The following is an 18,877-nucleotide window of genomic DNA, read 5'->3' as shown; positions in this document are numbered from 1 at the left end:
CTGCCTTATGCAAGGCTTATGAGATGCTGATCCAGAAGTTTTATAACCGTCAAGATGTCTTCAATAAGAGACTACAGTGTAGCATCTGAGACTTGCCAGCATCTAATAAAGGTTATCGCTTGAGAATATCTTTAAACTTTCTTACCTACAGAAGGTATATGATTTTCTGAAGTCTATTTTTGTGCCCATTACTATTATTCTGTGATTTTTAATTTATGTTCTAATATTGGCAACTCTCTAGGTGGAAAGTTATAGAAGTAAATGAAAATAACGGAATCTTCTTGTCTTTAGAAAAATGACCACTTGTATCATTGAAGACAGATGAATGCTTCCTCCACCTATTTCTGTTGTTCTACCTGTAGTTACATTAATAAGCTGTTTTTTTTTTTATCCCCTAACACTTGAATTTCAAGCAGAATGCCCTTAAATACCCCTAATCGATATAGGTAAAATAGAGCAATTACTTCTAAATGTTTTCCAGGAAACCCTGGTTACTTTTACACAGCCCAAGATAGAGGACAAAAATAAAGTCATTTGTTCATATCTGGATGATATTTTATAACATTAACTCCTTGGTGCTAGCTGTTGGAATATGCTGTATTGAGAAGTTAATGGCAAGTTTAGTTAATAGGATGTACCTTCTGAATCAACAGCATCTTGAGTTAATCAAAATACTCATTGATCTGATTAACTTGATCAATCTGATACTTTAATTTGCCATGACCATGCCCATCACACAGTAAAACAACATAACTATAGCAAAAATTAAGACAAAATTAATAAAGCTATTAAACCCAACCAGATTCTTGTGAGCAGAAAATTGCAGTGCTAAAACATTACTTAATTAGTACTTTTTTCTGGCACTACTTAGTCCAAAGATATGCTCCTTGAGTTATTCATTTGAAGTAAGAGAAAGATGCTTAAGATTCCACAGAGGAAGCTTTAAAGCATTTTGACATATCTTGGTTACTTCTTTCTTGTCTTCTTTGCCTTTATTTTTCAAAATTTATATAATATAGAAATAATGCTTTTATAATTTAGGAAAAAAATTAACAGCATTAACATGTCATAATACATTCTACTTCAAGGTAGCAGAGCAGACCATGCACCATCTTCTTCTAACTCTTTTCTCCAACAGTTTACAGTCATAGAAGGCTCTTGAAGAAACACCTCTCCCTCAATCTAGATCTGCTCTGTGACTTGAAATATGCTGAGAAAAGTACAGCTGTAAAGACTATAGATTAGTGATACTCCTTGGAATCACAGCATTAACATATGTATTAGAGAAGACACCTTTCAGGCTTCCCTGGTGGTCCAGTGGTTAAGAATCCATCTATCAATGTAGGGGACACAGGCTCAATCCTTGGTCTGGAAAGATCCCACCTGCTGTGGAACAACTAAGCCAGAGTCCCAGCTACTGAAGCCCACATGCTTAGAGCCCGTGCTCTGAAACAAGTGAAACCACCACCACGAGAAGCCTGTATATCACAATGAAGAGTAGCCCCTGCTCACCACAACTAGACAGGGAAAGCCCACACAGCAATGAAGACACAGTGCAGCTAAAAATAAATTAATTAATTAATAGAGGAGCCATCTTTCTCATCCATAGTTAGGGACTATGGGTTTTTCCAACACAGGTAAAATTTTAAAATCAGCCTTGTTGAAAGTGTGTTCATTTTTAAGCTAGCCTTCCTCTTTTCATCATCTTACTCCAAAAACAGGGGTTTGGTACAGTATGAATGAAACCCTTCCACTTAAGAGTTTTTTTTTCCCCCAACAATAAATAAGGTTATAACCTGTAGCAACACTTGTTCTTCTTAGAGAGCCAAACAAGAGGTGTGAACGGTATTTATGCTTTCTATTTTACTAAGGCAAGCACTGTCACTTCCCTTTGTTCAATTACTTTCTTAAAATTTTCAGAGAGCCTCTATTCTGACTGTAACAATCAAGACTATTCATCTTAGAAAAATATGGCCTGAAAAAAAGGGGAAAGTAGACATATTTCCTTTCAATATTAGGAATGGTTATTTGGGATGGGAGAGAGAGAAAGGTAAAATGAATATTTGCATACATACAGGTAAGCAGTGCCCTTGAACAGTTGTGATGATAAATAAGCTGATTTTTTTTATCCCATCCTCTAATTTCTACATTACTTCCTTCACTGATCCTCCGAGTGCCAGTATGTTCATGAAATACAATGATTACCAGACCCCTCACCCTGGCACCCACCATGGCCTGCCACCTTTGAGACTGCATATTGTGCTGCTGCTGCTGCTAAGTCGCGTCAGTCGTGTCCAACTCTGTGCGACCCCATAGGCGGCAGCCCACCAGGCTCCCCCATCCCTGGGATTCTCCAAGGAAGAACACCGGAGTGGGTTGCCATTTCCTTTTCCAACGCATGAAAGTGAAAAGTGAAAGTGAACTCGCTCAGTCGTGTCCGACTCTTAGGGACCCCATGGACTGCAGCCTACCAGGCTCCTCCGTCCATGGGACTTTCCAGGACAGCTTTGTAATGAATTGTCTGACTTGACTAGGCTGAACTGCATTTCCCAGAATTCCATTGTTTTGTATGTGCCCAGTTAGGGTAGGCTACAAGAGAGATTCTCTCACACTAGTGGAAGGATGGAAAAGAGGGAGCAGCCATTTTGGAGTGTGAGTTTGTATGTGTGTCTGACCATGTGTACATTGTTACTGATGAGCTGACGTGCCTCACTGACATGAAGTAGCAGTTGGGCCTGAAATTGCTCTTTTCCCCTGGGTCTTCTGCCAGTGTCTCTGATTCCCGCACCAGTGGTGTGTGTTTAGCTCTATGATAAAGGGCCCTGGATCATTCTCTTTGGTAAGCTCAGAGGCAACAAGAACTTGACATGGGTTTCAGTCCGTCTGAGGGGAATTCAAGCCTGCTCATTCTCTCCCCACTTGATGGCTTGCCCTGTGGACTGCAATTCCAGCTTGTGCTCATTGGGTTCTATCTCACTTATTATCTGACTCTTCCTGACTTCCTGCCTGTGAACTTCAGGCTTCAGCATGAGATGCAGAGACAGCCATGTGAAGACTGCTTAGTTAACCTCCCCTGCACAGAAGTAAATTTATATGTATAAACATGTTGTTTTAGTTGCTAAGTCATTTCAGACTCTTGCAAACCCACGGACTGTAACTTGCCAGGCTCCTCTGTCCATGGGATTTCCCAGGCAAGAATACTGGAGTGGGTTGCCCTTTCCTTCTCCAGGGGATCTTCCCAATCCAGGTATTGAACCTGTCTCCTGCACTGACAGGTGTTCTTTCCTGCTGAGCCACCAGAGAAGCTTGTATAAACATATACATGTATGTATACATTTTCTATGTTGGCTGTTTCTCCCTTTAACCCTCTTCACATGCTTTGCATTCATGGATGGGTTCATATAGATCAATAAGCTAAATGTCTTTACCACCCACAATTTTACTGATCTCTAAATTTAAGTCTTTGGCTAGGGCTTTTCTTTTACATCTTTTTTTATCTCCTTGTCTCTTTGCCAGATTGTAAACTTATACAAAAGCAAGAGTTGCATTTAAATAAAAATTTATGAACTGTACACCCTCTTATTTGAGCTCCAAGGACTCCAGGGACATCATTAGTGACAGTGTAAAAGTTTCAGAGATTAAATCCATAAGGAAACACAAGAGCTTTTTCCTTGTCCTATGAGGATTCACAAACAAATAAGCAAACAAGATAACAAACAAAAAGCCTTCAATGCCAGAGAACTAGAAAATGCTGTCCTATTCTTAGGAACTACTTACAGTAACACATTCTTGTCAATACTGAAAAAGTAACTGTATACTTAAGTGAGAGTCTAAGGTAGGTAAATTAGAAGCTAAATCTAGGCAACTATATCAAATCACACTTGAGTGAGAAAATAAAATGTGATATGTAATCAAAGCCATGATATTATATTTAACACTTTCAGAACCTATGAGCAACTATACCTAGATTAGTGCAAAGACTCATAACTGCCCAATGGACTATTTCCCTGCTGCTGCTAAGTCACTTCAGTTGTGTCCGACTCTGCGACCCCATAGACGGCAGCCCACCAGGCTCCCCCGTCTCTGGGATTCTCCAGGCAAGAACACTGGAGTGGGTTGCCATTTCCTTCTCCAGTGCATGAAAGTGAAAAGTGAAAGTGAAGTCGCTCAGTCATGTCTGACCCTCAGCGACCCCATGGACTGCAGCCTTCCAGGCTAATTCTGTCCATGGGATTTTCCAGGCAAGAGTACTGGAGTGGGGTGCCATTGCCTTCTCCTGCATTATGTTTCAAATCTGTATGAATTTGAATGAGTATGAATGAGGTAGGCGTGCATGTGTGCATGCTGCAAACAAAATAAAGGACTTCCAATGACTATGAAGGTAAGAGAAGTGTCAGTCGCTCAGTCGTGTCTGACTCTTTTTGACACTACAGACTGTATCATCTGTCCGTGGGATTCTCCAGGCAGGACTACTAGAGTGGCCTACTCAAGGGGATCTTCCGGACCCAGGGATTGAACCTTTGTCTTTGAGTCTCCTGTATTGGCAGATGGGTTCTTACCACTACCGCCACTTGGGAAGGCCCATGAGGTATGTGTAAAATTACTTACTAAAGACTTTCTATGTTTAGCAAACTCATCGAAATGGTATTAATAGTCACATTAAATTAACGAAGGCTTCCCTTGTAGCTCAGTTGGTAAAGAATCCGCCTGCAGTGCAGGAGACCCAGGTTCGATCCCTGGGTTGGGAAGATCCCCTGGGGAAGGAAATGGCAACCCATTCCAGTATCCTTGCCTGGAAAATCTCATGGACAGAGGAGCCTGGTGGGCTGCCGTACATGGGGTCACAAAGAGTTGGGCACAACTGAGTGACTAACATTTACTTACTTAAAATTAATGAAAAAATTTCCAAATCTTCACTGGCTACAAGATAAAGTTTTTTTTAAGATACATTACATTGGTATTTGACTCATCTCCTTTCTGCTTAAAAAAAATCATATCCTTCTATGTAAACTGAGGAAGATTTTCATAGGTGTTGCAACTCACATTATAAATCAAACCATCACACTCATCCCTCTTAAGTGAAGATTTTCGTTTTCACATTGGCTTCCCATTCATTCCTAAGAGTGTGTATCTTAATCTTTTGGGTAAGTCATAGGGAATAGAAGCCTCCTTCTTAAAATCTACACGAATATAACAATGTCCATCAATGACATCTCCAACACATCCATTTAAATGAGGCTTCTTAGAGGAGGTTCAAAGAATACTGACACTCACAGCTTGTGAGGACTAAAGTTTAGTTTGGACTAAAAAGACTTTCAGTGGATATTAATGGCGACAACTTCTCAGTCTCTGCTCATGGTCATTTGGGAAAGTATCAATAGGACTCTTATCCTGAGTCAAGAGAGTATGGAAGCTTAGACCTTCCTCAGGAGCAGAGGAACAGAGGGAAATCTGACCTAAAGCAAAGGCTTGACTGTTATTCTATTGGTGTAAAGTGAATGTGTTTGTCGCTCAGCCATATCTCACTCTTTGTGGCCCTATGGACTATAGCCTGCCAGGCTCCTCTGGCAGGCTCCTCTGTCCATGGGATTCTCCAGGTTGGAGTGGATGGACATTCTCTTCTCCAGGGGTTTTCCTATTGGTACTGGCATCTTTTATACTATTTTTAACGAGTTGATTTGAATAGTTCATAAAAAAGAAACTGAGAGTGAAGGAAAGAGAAAGCAGCTTATGTATAAAAGGATGGTTATACACAATGGAACATAGGAACCCCTTTGTCAAGAGGAGGAGGCTAGCATTGATGCAGCCCTCATGGTGCTCCAGTACACAGGACTCAGGGGCAGTGAACCAAGAGAAGAGATTTCAAACCTGGCTGTGTATCACTGTAGCCCAGAAACCAATGAACTATTTATTTAATAAGCTTTCATGATGACTCAGGTGCATAGCAGGTTCTTGAACCTCTGGGTTTTTATCTGCCTTGACAGAAATGAATTAACCTGAAATACTAGAGGCAGTGGATGGGGCCTTCAGAGTGTGCGCAATGCCCAGCAACTGCACACGCCACAGTGCAATTCCCAGCTGGAACCTGAGTTGTCTTGAGTGGATCAGAGTAACCATGAAGGTTTGAAGATTCACATGCCTAGAAATGGTGTTCAAGGAGAGCCTCCAAGACTAGCAGGTAGATCTGATTAAAGGGTGGACAGAATTTATGAGAAAACTATGGACTGGAACCCTGGGGTGGCTAAAATAAGGTAAAGTTGGGATAAGTGGATAAGCCTTGATTTCTCAGTGGTAGGAGTTGCTAAATAGTACAATAAAGTCTAATGATCTGCATTTTGGAAAGCAGACATATTCTCTGGAGACTATTGAAATGTAGTTAGCATAATTAGGATCAAATCATCATCTTTTTCTGGGGGCAGAATGAATTTGGTGGAGGGCTTCCCTGGTGGATCAGTGGTAAAAAATCCATCTGCCAATATAGGAGACGTGGGTTTCATCCCTGGGTTGGGAAGATCTTCTGGAGAAGGAAATAGCAATCCCTCCAGTATTTTTCTCTGGGAAACCCACAGACAGAGGAGCAGGGAGGGCTACAATCGTGGGGGTCACAAAGAGTCAGACATGACTGAGCAACTAAATAACAACTGTTCAGTTCAGTTCAGTTGCTCAGTCGTGTCTGACTCTTTGTGACCCCATGGACTGCAGCACGCCAGGCCTTCCTTTTCGTCATCAACTCCCAGAGGTTACTCAAATTCATGCCCATTGAGTCGGTGATGCCATCCAACCGTTTCATCCTCTGTTGTCCCCTTCGTCTCCTGCCCTCAATCTTTCCCAGCATTAGGGTCTTTTCAAATGAGTCAGCTCTTTGCATCAGGTGGCTGAACTATTGGAGTTTCAGCTTCAGCATCAGTCCTTCCAATAAATATTCAGGACTGATTTCCTTTAAGATAGACTGGTTGGATCTCCTTGCTCCAGGGACTCTCAAGAGTCTTCTCTAACACCACAGTTCAAAAGCATCAATTCTTTGGAACTCAGCTTTCTTTATAGTCCAACTCTCATATCAATACATGACTACTGGAAAAACCATAGTCTTGACTAGACAGACCTTTGTTGGCAAAGTAATGTCTCTGCTTTTTAATATGCTATCTAGGTTGGTGATAGCTTTTCTTCCAAGGGGGAAGCATCTTTTAATTTCATGGCTGCAGTCACCATCTGCAGTGATTTTGGAGTCCCCCAAAATAAAGTCTGCCACTGTTTTAACTGTTTCTCCATCCATTTGCCATGAAGTGATGGGACCAGATGCCATGATCTTTGTTTTCTGAATGTTGAGCTTTAAGGCAACTTTGTCACTCTCCTCTTTCACCTTCATCAAGAGGCTCCTTAGTTCTTCGTCACTTCTTGCTATAAGTGTGGTGTCATCTGCATATCTGAAGTTATTGATATTTCTCCTGGCAATCTTGATTCCAGCTTGTGCTTCTTCCAGCCCAGCGTTTCTCATGATGTACTCTGCATATAGGTTAAATAAGCAGGGTGACAATATACAGCCTTGACATACTCCTTTCCCAATTTGGAACCAGTCTGTTGTTCCACGTCCAGTTCTAACTGTTGCTTCCTGACCTGCATACAGATTTCTCAGGAGGCAAGTCAGGTGGTCTGGTATGTCCATCTCTTTCAGAATTTTCCTGAGTTTATTGTAATCCACACAGTCAAAGGCTTTGGCATAGTCAATAAAGCAGAAATAGATGTGTTTCTGGAACTTTCTTGCTTTTTCAATGATCCAGCAGATGTTGGCAATTTGGTCTCTGGTTCCTCTGCCTTTTCTAAAACCAGCTTGAACATCTGGAAGTTCACGGTTCACGTATTGCTGAAGCCTGGCTTGGAGAATTTTATCATTCCAACAGCTACAGAGTATTCTAGTATGTGAATCAGAGCTTATTTCACCAATCCATATTCACGAATATTTTAATGTAACTTTTGGTACTTATTATTATCAAAAAGGCTGTACTCAACCTCTTTGAATAGATATCTTTACAGTAAAGTATAGCATATATTTTTAAATGGGTCATGGATAAAAATAGGAAGTTTGAAAAATAAATTTGAAACTGGTGAACATACGCAAGATAAATGAGGAATAACAATCTGAAATGATGAAAGGTTATGACAGTCATGAAATTTCATACCCACACTATTCCAATCAGTAATAAACAGCAGTGAATCTAGTTTCTTATTTCAAATAGGATTTTTAACTTGGTGATGTAAATGAGCCTCCATTTTAGCATCTGGCACATAAAAAAACCAAACCAAAACAAAACATGAAGCTATGTTCCATGAAACCATCACTATTCACTGACATTTTAAAATCAATCATACACATTAAAAAAAAAAAAGATCCATTTTTTTTTTTTTTTACCATTTAAAAAGAGAATTTGTGCTATTGAAAAAAAAGCAAATAAATAAATCTTGGGAATTCCCTGGTGGTTCAGTGGTTAGGACTCTGCACTCTTACTGTGGAGGTCCCAGGTTCAATTCTTGGTTGGGGAACTAAGATTCCACAAGCTTTGTGGGGTGGCTAAAAAAGAGAGAGAATATAAAATTCATCTTGGAAGTATCATTTTTGGAAGTGAATTTCTTTTTTAAAAATTTTATTTATTTATTTTTAAATATAAATTTATTTATTTTAATTGGAGGTTAATTACTTTACAATATTGTTGAAAATTTGGTTGAAAACTTGGATTGTAAAGATGCTAGAATCTATTCGGAGACAAAAGGAGGTAGCCTAGCTGAAAAAAAAAAATACGTGCCCTTGTTTTTTAATACTAAGAAGGGACATCTTTTAAAGTACTCAAAATCAGTGTAGAACAATTGCTTGCTAGATTCAGATTGCTTCTATCATTTCTTATAGTTTTATTAAGCCTACAAAAGGGCTGTACTAAATCTCTAGATGATTTGATGTTTAATAAAGTCTTTGATTTCCAATATCCAGAATGATGATTCCTATGAAGATTTGTGAAGAACTGATGGAAAATAGTTGCTGAGAAGTTTTTCAGCAAGGTATATATTTTTTTAGTGAGCAGGAAATTGGAAAAGTAACTATAAGGATATGTACACTGAAAGAGTCACATCAAAAAAGATAGAGGTAAAGTATGGTATCCATCATTGGAGCTATTTTTTACCCCAAATTTCTCAGCTGCTGTATGGTTCACAAAAGACACCATCTCAAAGAACTCACCATCTGATTCTTTCACGGAGCTCAACACAGTGGTAAAAATAATAAATTGCATAAACTGTGGTTGAAATTTCCATCCTTTAGACATACTGCTATCATAATGTGAAGTAACCTTAAAAGCCCATTTATCACACATATGTGTGATATATGGCACAGGGAAGAATTTTCAGACTCTATGCATAATTGTTAATTATCTTTATGGAGACAACAAACAAATAAAACATGACTGTGGCAGAGACTGGTTAGCCATTCACCAGCCTTGTATACCTTTCCTTCTAGGCAGACAGCCACATAACATTACCAGCCTTCCTTGCAGTCAAGTGTAGCCATATGACTGAGTTCTGGCTAATGGAAAATGGGCAGAAGTTCTCAATGAAACTTCCAGGCTTGACCTATTCGTTCTATTCCTCCTCCCTGCAAAACTCACTCATTTCTCTAATATCCATCCAGGATTTCAACACCCAAGGTGAATTTGGAAGCCGGGTGTTGAGTGTAACAGAGTCTCTATGTTCCTGGGTCTCTAAATGATGGTGTGGAACAGAGCACTCTACCAACAGTCCCTGCCCCAATGGACTTTGCTTCATGTGATCCAAAAATAACCTGTAATATATTAAGCTCCAGTGAATTGCTCTGTATTCCTGCATTAGAACAGTTATCATTATCTTAAGTAATACAGTAAGAAAGAGTAGAAACCAAGATAAGACTTCCCCCTCAAACTGAGTCCCCTCATTAACAACTGTAAACAAAGCTATGAATATTTTTATTACTCATGATAAATTCACTACAGTGAAAGTGAATATTGAGTGTTGGGTGAAGAGTTCATGAGGATTATAAGTAGTTTATGATTCTTATTTGATTGACAAATTCAAAATTATACCATAAGTCCTAAAAATAGAACTCTAACTGCCATTGTTTTCTTAATGATGAAGCCTTTTAATTTCTCCCTGAGGCAATAAGGAAGACTAGCCAGTATATCATAGACCATTTACATCCATCATTGTACGGGAGACAGGAATCAAGATCATCCCCAAGAAAAATAAATGCCAAAAAGCAAAATGGCTGTCTGAGGAGGCCTTACAAATAGCTGTAAAAAGATGGGAAGAGAAAAGCAAAGGAGAAAAGGAAAGATATACCCATTTGAATGCAGAGTTACAAAGAATAGTTAGCAAGGAGAGATAAGGAAGCCTTCCTCAGTGATCAATACAAAGAAATAGACGAAAACAATAGAATGAGAAAGACTAGAGAGCTCTTCAAGAAAATATTAGAGATACCAAGGGAACATTTCATGCAAAGATGGGCTCAATAAAGGACAGAATCAGTAGGGACCTAACAGAAGCAGAGATATTAAGAAGAGGTGGCAAGAATACACAGAAGAACTGTACAAAAAAGATCTTCACAACCCAGATAATCACGATGGTGTGATCACTCACCTAGAGCCAGACATCCTGGAATGTGAAGTCAAGTGGGCCTTAGGAAGCATTACTACAAAGCTAGTGGAGGTGATGGAATTCCAGTTGAGTTATTTCAAATCCTAAAAGATGATGCTGTGCAAGTGCAAAACTCAATATGCCAGCAAATGTGGAAAACTCAGCAGTGGCCACAGGACTGGAAAGGTCAGTTTTCATTCCAATCCCAAAGAAAGGCAATGCCAAAGAATGCTCAAACTACCACACAATTGCACTCATCTCACACACTAGTAAAGTAATGCTTAAAAGTCTCCAAGCCAGGCTTCAGCAATACATGAACCGTGAACTTCCAGATGTTCAAGGTAGTTTTAGAAAAGGCAGAGGAACCAGAGATCAAATTGCTACAATCTGCTGGATCGTGGAAAAAGAAAGAGAGTTCCAGAAAAACATCTACTTCTGCTTTATTGACAATGCCAAAGCCTTTGACTGTGTGGATTATTAAACTCTGTGTGTTTATTTCCACAATAAACTGTGGAAAATTCTGAAAGAGATGGGCATACCAGACCACCTGACCTGACTCTTGAGAAACCTGTATGCAGGTCAGGAAGCAACAGTCAGAATTGGACATGGAACAGACGGGTTCCAAATAGGAAAAGGAGTACATCAAGGCTGTATATTGTCACCCTGCTTATTTAACTTATATGCAGAGTACATCATGAGAAACGCTGGGCTGGAGGAAGCACAAGCTGGAATCAAGATTGCCAGGAGAAATATCAATAACCTCAGATATGCAGATGACACCACCCTTATGGCAGAAAGTGAAGAGGAACTAAAGAGCCTCTTGATGAAGGTGAAAGAGGAGAGTGACAAAGCTGGCTTAAAGCTCAACATTCAGAAAACTAAGATCATGGCATCCGGTCCCATCACTTTATGGCAGATAGATTGGGAAACAGTGGAAACAGTGGCTGACTTTATTTTTCTGGGCTCCAAAATCACTGCAGATGGTGACTGCAGCCATGAAATTAAAAGACGCTTGCTCCTTGGAAGAAAAGTTATGACTAACCTAGACAACATATTAAAAAGCAGAGACATAACTTTGCCAATAAAGGTCCATCTAGTCAAGGCTATGGTTTTTCCAGCGGTCATGTATGGATGTGAGTGTTGGACTATAAAGAAAGCTGAGCACCAAAGAACGGATGCTTTTGAACTGTGGTGTTGGAGAAGACTCTTGAGACTCCCTTAGACTGCAAGGAGATCCAACCAATCCATTCTAAAGGAGATCAGTCCTGGGTGTTCATTGGAAGGTCTGATGCTGAAGCTGAAACTCTAATGCTTTGGCCACCTCATCCGAAGAGTTGACTCCTTGGAAAAGATCCTGATGCTGGGAGGGATTGGGGGCAGGAGGAGAAGGGGATGACAGAGGATGAGATGGCTGGATGGCATCACCGACTCGATGGAAATGAGTTTGGGTTAACTCCGGGAGTTGGTGATGGACAGGGAGGCCTGGCATGCTGCGGTTCATGGGGTTGCAAAGAGTTGGACATGACTGAACAACTGAACTGAACTGAACTGGACTCTGGGTGACTTCACCTATTAAGAAACCTTAAGGTAGACATTAAAATATCTACTCATAGCCTGAAAAAGTAGCTCTTTTCCACTTCTTAACATTATTTTGGGTAACCATGTTTAGAAATTTTTCTGACCAAGATCAAAAGATTTAAAAATAAAAACAATCTCTTGCTATTTGTATCCTCATAATGTTATATAAGTCTTTTGAATCAAATATTGTGACACCCCATCAGAGAAGTCCTGAAATAAGTGTCAGCGAAATTTTTTTTAAATTGAGAGATTCAATATAATTGGATCTCACTCATTAACCAGTGTAAAAATAAGCTTACAATGGTAGATTATTTTTAAAAGTTTTAATGTGGAAATAAGCATAAAAGGCCCAAATTGGCTCCACTGTCAGGTCTGCTGCTGTAGAAAGCTGAAGAAACACAGCTATCACATATTTCAAACATGGTAAGTTATTATGCAAACTGTTCAGAGTACAATTTTTTCTTAACATTAAGTGCTTTATGCAAAACAGTTGAATGATACTAAAAGCATATTTGGCTGAAAATGTACAATTTTCTTGTTCTTGTAATTTGAAGAGATAATCTTTAGTGATTTTGCTCTGATCATTTTTGTGTTTTTATGAGTGAGAGTTGTGAGACTTGATTAGGCTATTTTAATAACTAAAGAATTAATAATTCCTCCAAGTACAATATAGATTATGGGATAGTAGCAATATTCATTACAGAAAGGAAATTTCTATTCATTGATTGGGACAAGTTATATGCAGGGGATTCCAAGTATTCTAATGAGAAACATGTTTTCATAATTTTGCTAGGGCACACTCAACAAAAGTTGTAAAATTAGAAGTGTAAATCATGAAAATAGTGAGTGTATAAAGATGAGGTTTCAGTAAGGACTCCATACAAATTTTATTTCATGGTTTATATTTTTCTTGAAAGGCTTCTGCAACACAATTACATTAGGCTATAATTTTCAACTTAACTCTGGTTTCTAGGTCCTATTAAGTCTACTCTATATTGCATCTAACTCTTGCTTTTATTTCTTTCCTAAATTGTATTCTGAGAATGGTGATTATCAAAAAACTATTATAGTTATTTGAGTCAGGAGTTGCCATCTAGGCCTATTTCATTATTTTTTAGCACTTAACACATTCGATTGCCATTATGTTATTAGCAGTGACTCCACAATCTTCATTCTTAAAGATTTGCAGTGCTTTAATATGATATTCTGAGTATCAATAATAGCTTTAACTAACTTGGTTAGAATTCAATGCCTAAAGGAACCTTCTACTCCCCCCCCACCCCTGCAGCTAATTTTTATTGGTTTTTACCCTCTAATCATCTTCATTAAGAGAAATTTGATATGATCAAAACCTCTGGAGTGGAGAAAGAAGAACATGGGACAAAACATACCCATAGAGCAGGAGATTCTAGAAATGAAAGATGAAAGGGACTCCTCATTGCTTGCTTCTGGTAAGCATGTATAGCTAAATAAATTATTGTACTTTAGGAAGAAATAACAACATCAAAAAATTTGGAGAAAAATCTTCTAAAGTTCTTGCTTTTGCTGTCAATGTAAAAAATGGCTCATGTGGTGAGGCAATTAGATCTACAACTGAGCTTATCTCTTTCGGACATTTTATTAACTAAATCATGAAGATGCAATTGCTTTACATGCTTAATTCTCCATGTGACAATTTTCTTTAGAACTCTATGACAATGTGACTATTATTTCTTTGAAATTTGCTTGATATAGACTGTCACCATCCATCTTTAATTATATAAAAAATCCATCTTTTAAAATGTTAATAAGAATAATTTAAAACAAATATTATTTGTGAATAAAATAAATCCCCTAAATTAAAAATCTTTAACAAATCATTTGGCATTGTTACTATCTGTTATGAATGCTTGAATTTTTATGGCTATATATTATGATTTTTTAAAATAATTATGCATGCATTTAGCAGTTTAGATATTTACTGAGTTACTTCTCAGCGTGAGACATTACTCTTGGTGCTTGGGCAATGTAAAAGAACAAAGCAACACTTTTAGCTCCCACAGGACTTGTATCCTGGTGTGGGATGACAGGGAATGGACAAAAACAATATAGCATGTTCAAAGGTGATCAGATATATGGGAAAAGGAGAAAACGTAGGACCCAGGAATGCAGGCAGTAGGGTAAGTCTACAATGTTAAACAGGGGATCAAAACAGGATGTACTGAAATATTGAAATTTGAGAAAAGACTTGAAGGAGGTGAAGGAGTTAGTCAGGTGGATATGCCATCGAGGAGCATTACAGGAAGACAAACAGCGTACTGCTCAAAGCCCTAAGAAGGACAAGTGTCTAGCATGTTAGACAACCAGGAAGGAGGCCAACGGGCTGGTGTGGAATAAGGAAGACAGAGTGGGTAGAGATGGTGTCATACAGAGGGTGGAGAGTTCACCTGGGTAGGGCCTTGTAAACCAGGGGTTCTCAACCTCTGGGATCTAATGCCTGATGATCTGAGGTGGAGCTGATATAATAATAATAAAAATAAAAGTTAAAAGCGAAAGCGTTAGTTGCTCAGACATCTCCGACTCTGTGACCCCCATGGACTATAGTCTGTCAGGCTCCTCTGTCCATGGGATTCTCCAGGTAAGAATACTGGAGTGGGTTGCCATTCTCTTCTTCAGGGGATCTTCCTGACCCAGGGATCGAACCCAGGTCTCTTGCACTGCAGGCAGATTCTTTAGTGCCTGAGCCACCAGGGAAGCCCAGTAATAGAAATCAAGTACACAAAAGATGCAATGTGTTTGAAACATCCTGAAACCATCCCCCTACCTCAGTCTATGGATAAATTATCTTCCACAAAACCAGTCTCTGGTGCCAAAAAGGTTGAGGACTGCTGTTGTAAGCCATTGTAAGGACTGTTGCTCACAACGTGAAATGGGAGCTTTTGAGCAAATGAGTAATAAGTGCCCCAGACCAGGGCAGTAACAGTTGAGGAAGCGAAGTCATCTGACTCTGGATAATTGTAAAGTTAGAGCCATCAGAATTTCCTGACAGGTTGAATGTGAAGAGTGAGGGAAAGAGAGGTCAAGGATGATTCTAAAGATTTTGGCCTGAGAGACTGAGGACTGGAGTTTCTGTCCTTGAGACAGAGGAGGCTATGGGTGATGCAGGTCCAGAAGGAAAGACCAGGAGCTTGTTTTTGGAGATGTGGTATTGGGGGGTATCTATCTCTTTCAGTGGGGATGGGTAGATGGTTAGAGATGCAACTTTAAAGAAATATCAGGGCTGAGGATATACACTTTGAAGTCACTGGCATATGGATGGAATGAGATTATGGAGGAGACCTGGGCTTTGCAAGATGAGGAGGCCAGAGGAACAGGTGCATGAGTATTCAGTCACTCAGTTGTGTCTGACTCTTCGCAACCCCATGAACCGTGGCCTGCCAGGCTTCTCTGTCTATGAGATTCTCCAGGCAAGAATACTGGAGCGGGTTGTCATTTCCTCCTCCAGGGGATCTTCCCGACCCAGGGATCGAACCCAGGTCTCTTTCATCTCCTGCATTGGCAGGCAGATTCTTTACCACTAAGCCACCTGGGAAGCCCCAGAGGAACAGGACTAACCATCAAAGGAAAGTGAGAGAGAGAGAGAGACGAGAAAGGCAGGAGAGAAATCCAGAGACTGTGGTGTCCTGGAAGGCAGTGGCAAAGGCATTTCACGCAGGGGTGCTATTCTCAGACCATGTGACATGAGGCTGGTACATTGGCCATTAAACTGAACACCATGGGGGTCACCGGCAATCACATCTTATGTATTACATGATACATATTATATATCATATATTCCATACTGAATATAAGCTTAGAGGGAAGAAAAATAGACTTAGTTGCCAATGAATAGGTTAACTATAAATTAGGTATTAAATGGGTTGGATACGATTCCTGTCAATTCCTAGGTAAGGTATCATTTTAAATATCCTTGAGCACTTCTGAGAAATGCATTTCTACCAATTCCTAAAATTAGATGAATGGCTAAAAATGTTTCTGAAAAACAGGGGTGACAGCCAAAGAAGGGATGGAATGGTTATCATCCATGCTCTCAAAGCTAGATCCCATCTTGTTCATTTAAAGACAGAGTAATCTCATCAAAGTTGCAGAGTACAATGTGATTGAGTTCACCATGCAGTATTTAATTAGAAAATGTTAATTAAGCTTCCTTAATTCAATCTTGCATCAAAGAAATGTCTCTGTACACACAAGCCATTTCTAAAACTCAAGTATATGAATTTTGAGGCAGGTCATACCCTGTGCTGTATTATGGTGGAAGAGTGATTCCAATTTTGAATTCATAGAAGGCTATGGTAAGAGGTTGAAATTTCCTTTTCCCATTGACAAATGGTACTCAAAAAGCTGCTTTGGTTCAATCTTAAATAGGACAGTAGCCTTAAGGGAACTTGTTGTAAAGTCCTCGAAAATGGGAAGTCTGTAGGGTTCCTGCATGGATATATGGAAAATGGAGGAGGTAGACTACAAATGCAAACTTAAACTATGCCAGGACAGCAAAGGATCCAGTGCAAGTCCACCACAATGATTTTTATGCTTTTTATAATAGCCAAATGTACTTCCCTCTTCCTGTTAAAAATGTAATAAATTTTTTCTCTTGGGTCTGGACTTTATATGTCAAGTTTCTGCCTGCAGCTAATTTTTATGACTGAGTTGCAAAGCCCTGAAAGCAGCACTTAGGCTGAAAATGCTGACAGGCCCATAGCCGGAACAGTGCTAATGATAAGAACGTGAACATAAGGCTGTGCTCAGTAGTCAATGAATTTCTTTATCCTAATAGGATGAACATTATAAAACAAGGAATATAATCAGCTTCATTATATTATGAAGACAAGGAACAGGACTCTAATGGTACAAGTTCAGCACATTAGGCTTCCACTAGGTGCATATGTTTAGCAACATTTAGGAAGGACATGACAGTCAAAGGATAAACACTTTGAAGAATGAATAAATGTGTGATCCTGGCTTACTGAAAATTTCATCTAACAGGCTTTTGTTTAATATTCTAGCATTCCCTGTCTATTTAGTTGATTAGAAAGCACGGCAGAATGTTCAATGATTATTATTTCCCTTTCATCAGACCAGCAGATTCTACTGCAGAATTCTGCCCAAACGTAAATCTTCAAACCACAGTATTTTCCTTTAGGATCTAGTTTTCATTTTTGATGTAATATAGCCTGTGATTAATACAGTATTCATATCCCCATATGATTGTGACACAGTCTTGAATAATGGTAAAAGTTTACCTTTATGTCACAGAATTAATATAATTTACATTTACATTCATTAAAATTAATGTTTAGAACTGTGCCAAGCATTAATGCAGATCAGTGGTTAGAAATTTAGGGTCAGTGGGCTAAATCTGGCTTGCTGCCTCTTTGTTGTAAATAGAGAGTTCTTGGAGCCATGCCCACTCTTTTATATACTGTTGAGGTCTGCTTTTGCATCACAAAGACAGAGTTGAGTAGCTATGAAAGACAGTATATGATATAGTCTGTAAAGCCTAAAATATTTGCTGTCTGGTCTGTTACAGAAAACATCTGTTGACCCCTGATGTAAATACTAATATTATCCAAGATTATGGAAGAAGGGTAATTGAACCTCAGAGGAGTTAAATAAATGGCCTAATATCACAAGCTAGAAAATAATAGACCCAAAATTTGAATCTAAGACTAGTTTCCAAACTTTGGATCTAATTACCACGTGCAATACCTCCCCCAAATGTCTGAAGATCACCATATATGCAGAAGTAATACGAGCATCACAGTGCAGAGAAAAGTTGTGTTCAGAATAACAGGATGACCCTAGATATACTTAGCAACATTTTATTATTCAGTTTCAAAGAAATGTGATGAATATAGACAGACTATTACTTGGCAGGCAACTCCAACTGCTTAGAGGGAAAAATTTAAGTCCAACTCGGAGATCCAACCAGTCCATTCTGAAGGGGATCAGCCCTGGGATTTCTTTGGAAGGAATGATGCTAAAGCTGAAACTCCAGTACTTTGGCCACCTCATGCAAAGAGTTGACTCATTGGAAAAGACTCTGATGCTGGGAGGGATTGGGGGCAGGAAGAGAAGGGGACGACAGAGGTGAGATGGCTGGATGGCATCACTGACTCGATGGACGTGAGTCTGAGTGAACTCCGGGAGTTGGTGATGGACAGGGAGGCCTGGCATGCTGCGATTCATGGGGTCGCAAAGAGTCGGACACGACTGAGCAACTGAACTGAACTGAACTGCATGCCTACTCGCTTAGTCACTAGGTTGTGTCTGACTCTTTGTGACCCCATAGACTGTAGCCTGCCAGACTCCTCTGTCCATGGGATTTCCCAGGCAAGAATACTGGAGTGGGTTGCCATTCCCTTCTCCAGGGGCTCTTCCCAACCCAGGAATCAAACCTGCATCAACAGCGTCTCCTGCATTGGCAGGCAGGTTCTTTACCATTGCATCAACTAGGAAGCCCCAGTCAAACTGTAATCAACGCTATATAAATGAAACAATCTACTACCAGTCCCACTACATACAGATATATTAGTAGAAAACAAATAACTTTTGAAAAAGTTCCCATCTATGAAATCACTTATCTCTCACAGTATAGTATGTAGGTATTTCA

The 18,877-nt window shown here is 39.5% G+C and overlaps 1 protein-coding gene and 1 non-coding gene across 2 annotated transcripts in view; one reads left to right on the top strand and one right to left on the bottom strand.

The window, feature by feature from the left end:
• IL1RAPL1 (interleukin 1 receptor accessory protein like 1) overlaps window positions 1–18,877 on the bottom strand; it is a 700,437-nt gene that overhangs the window by 71,605 nt on the left and 609,955 nt on the right. The window lies entirely within an intron of this gene.
• TRNAK-CUU lies at window positions 8,466–8,538 on the top strand. Its single transcript has one exon. It is a non-coding gene; the product is annotated as a tRNA-Lys (tRNA).

This window comes from Bubalus bubalis, chromosome X (genome assembly GCF_019923935.1).
Source record: "Bubalus bubalis isolate 160015118507 breed Murrah chromosome X, NDDB_SH_1, whole genome shotgun sequence".
Taxonomy (NCBI): Eukaryota; Metazoa; Chordata; class Mammalia; order Artiodactyla; family Bovidae; genus Bubalus; species Bubalus bubalis.
Note: the sequence above shows the minus strand (reverse complement) of the source record. Positions and strands in the feature narration are given on the sequence as shown.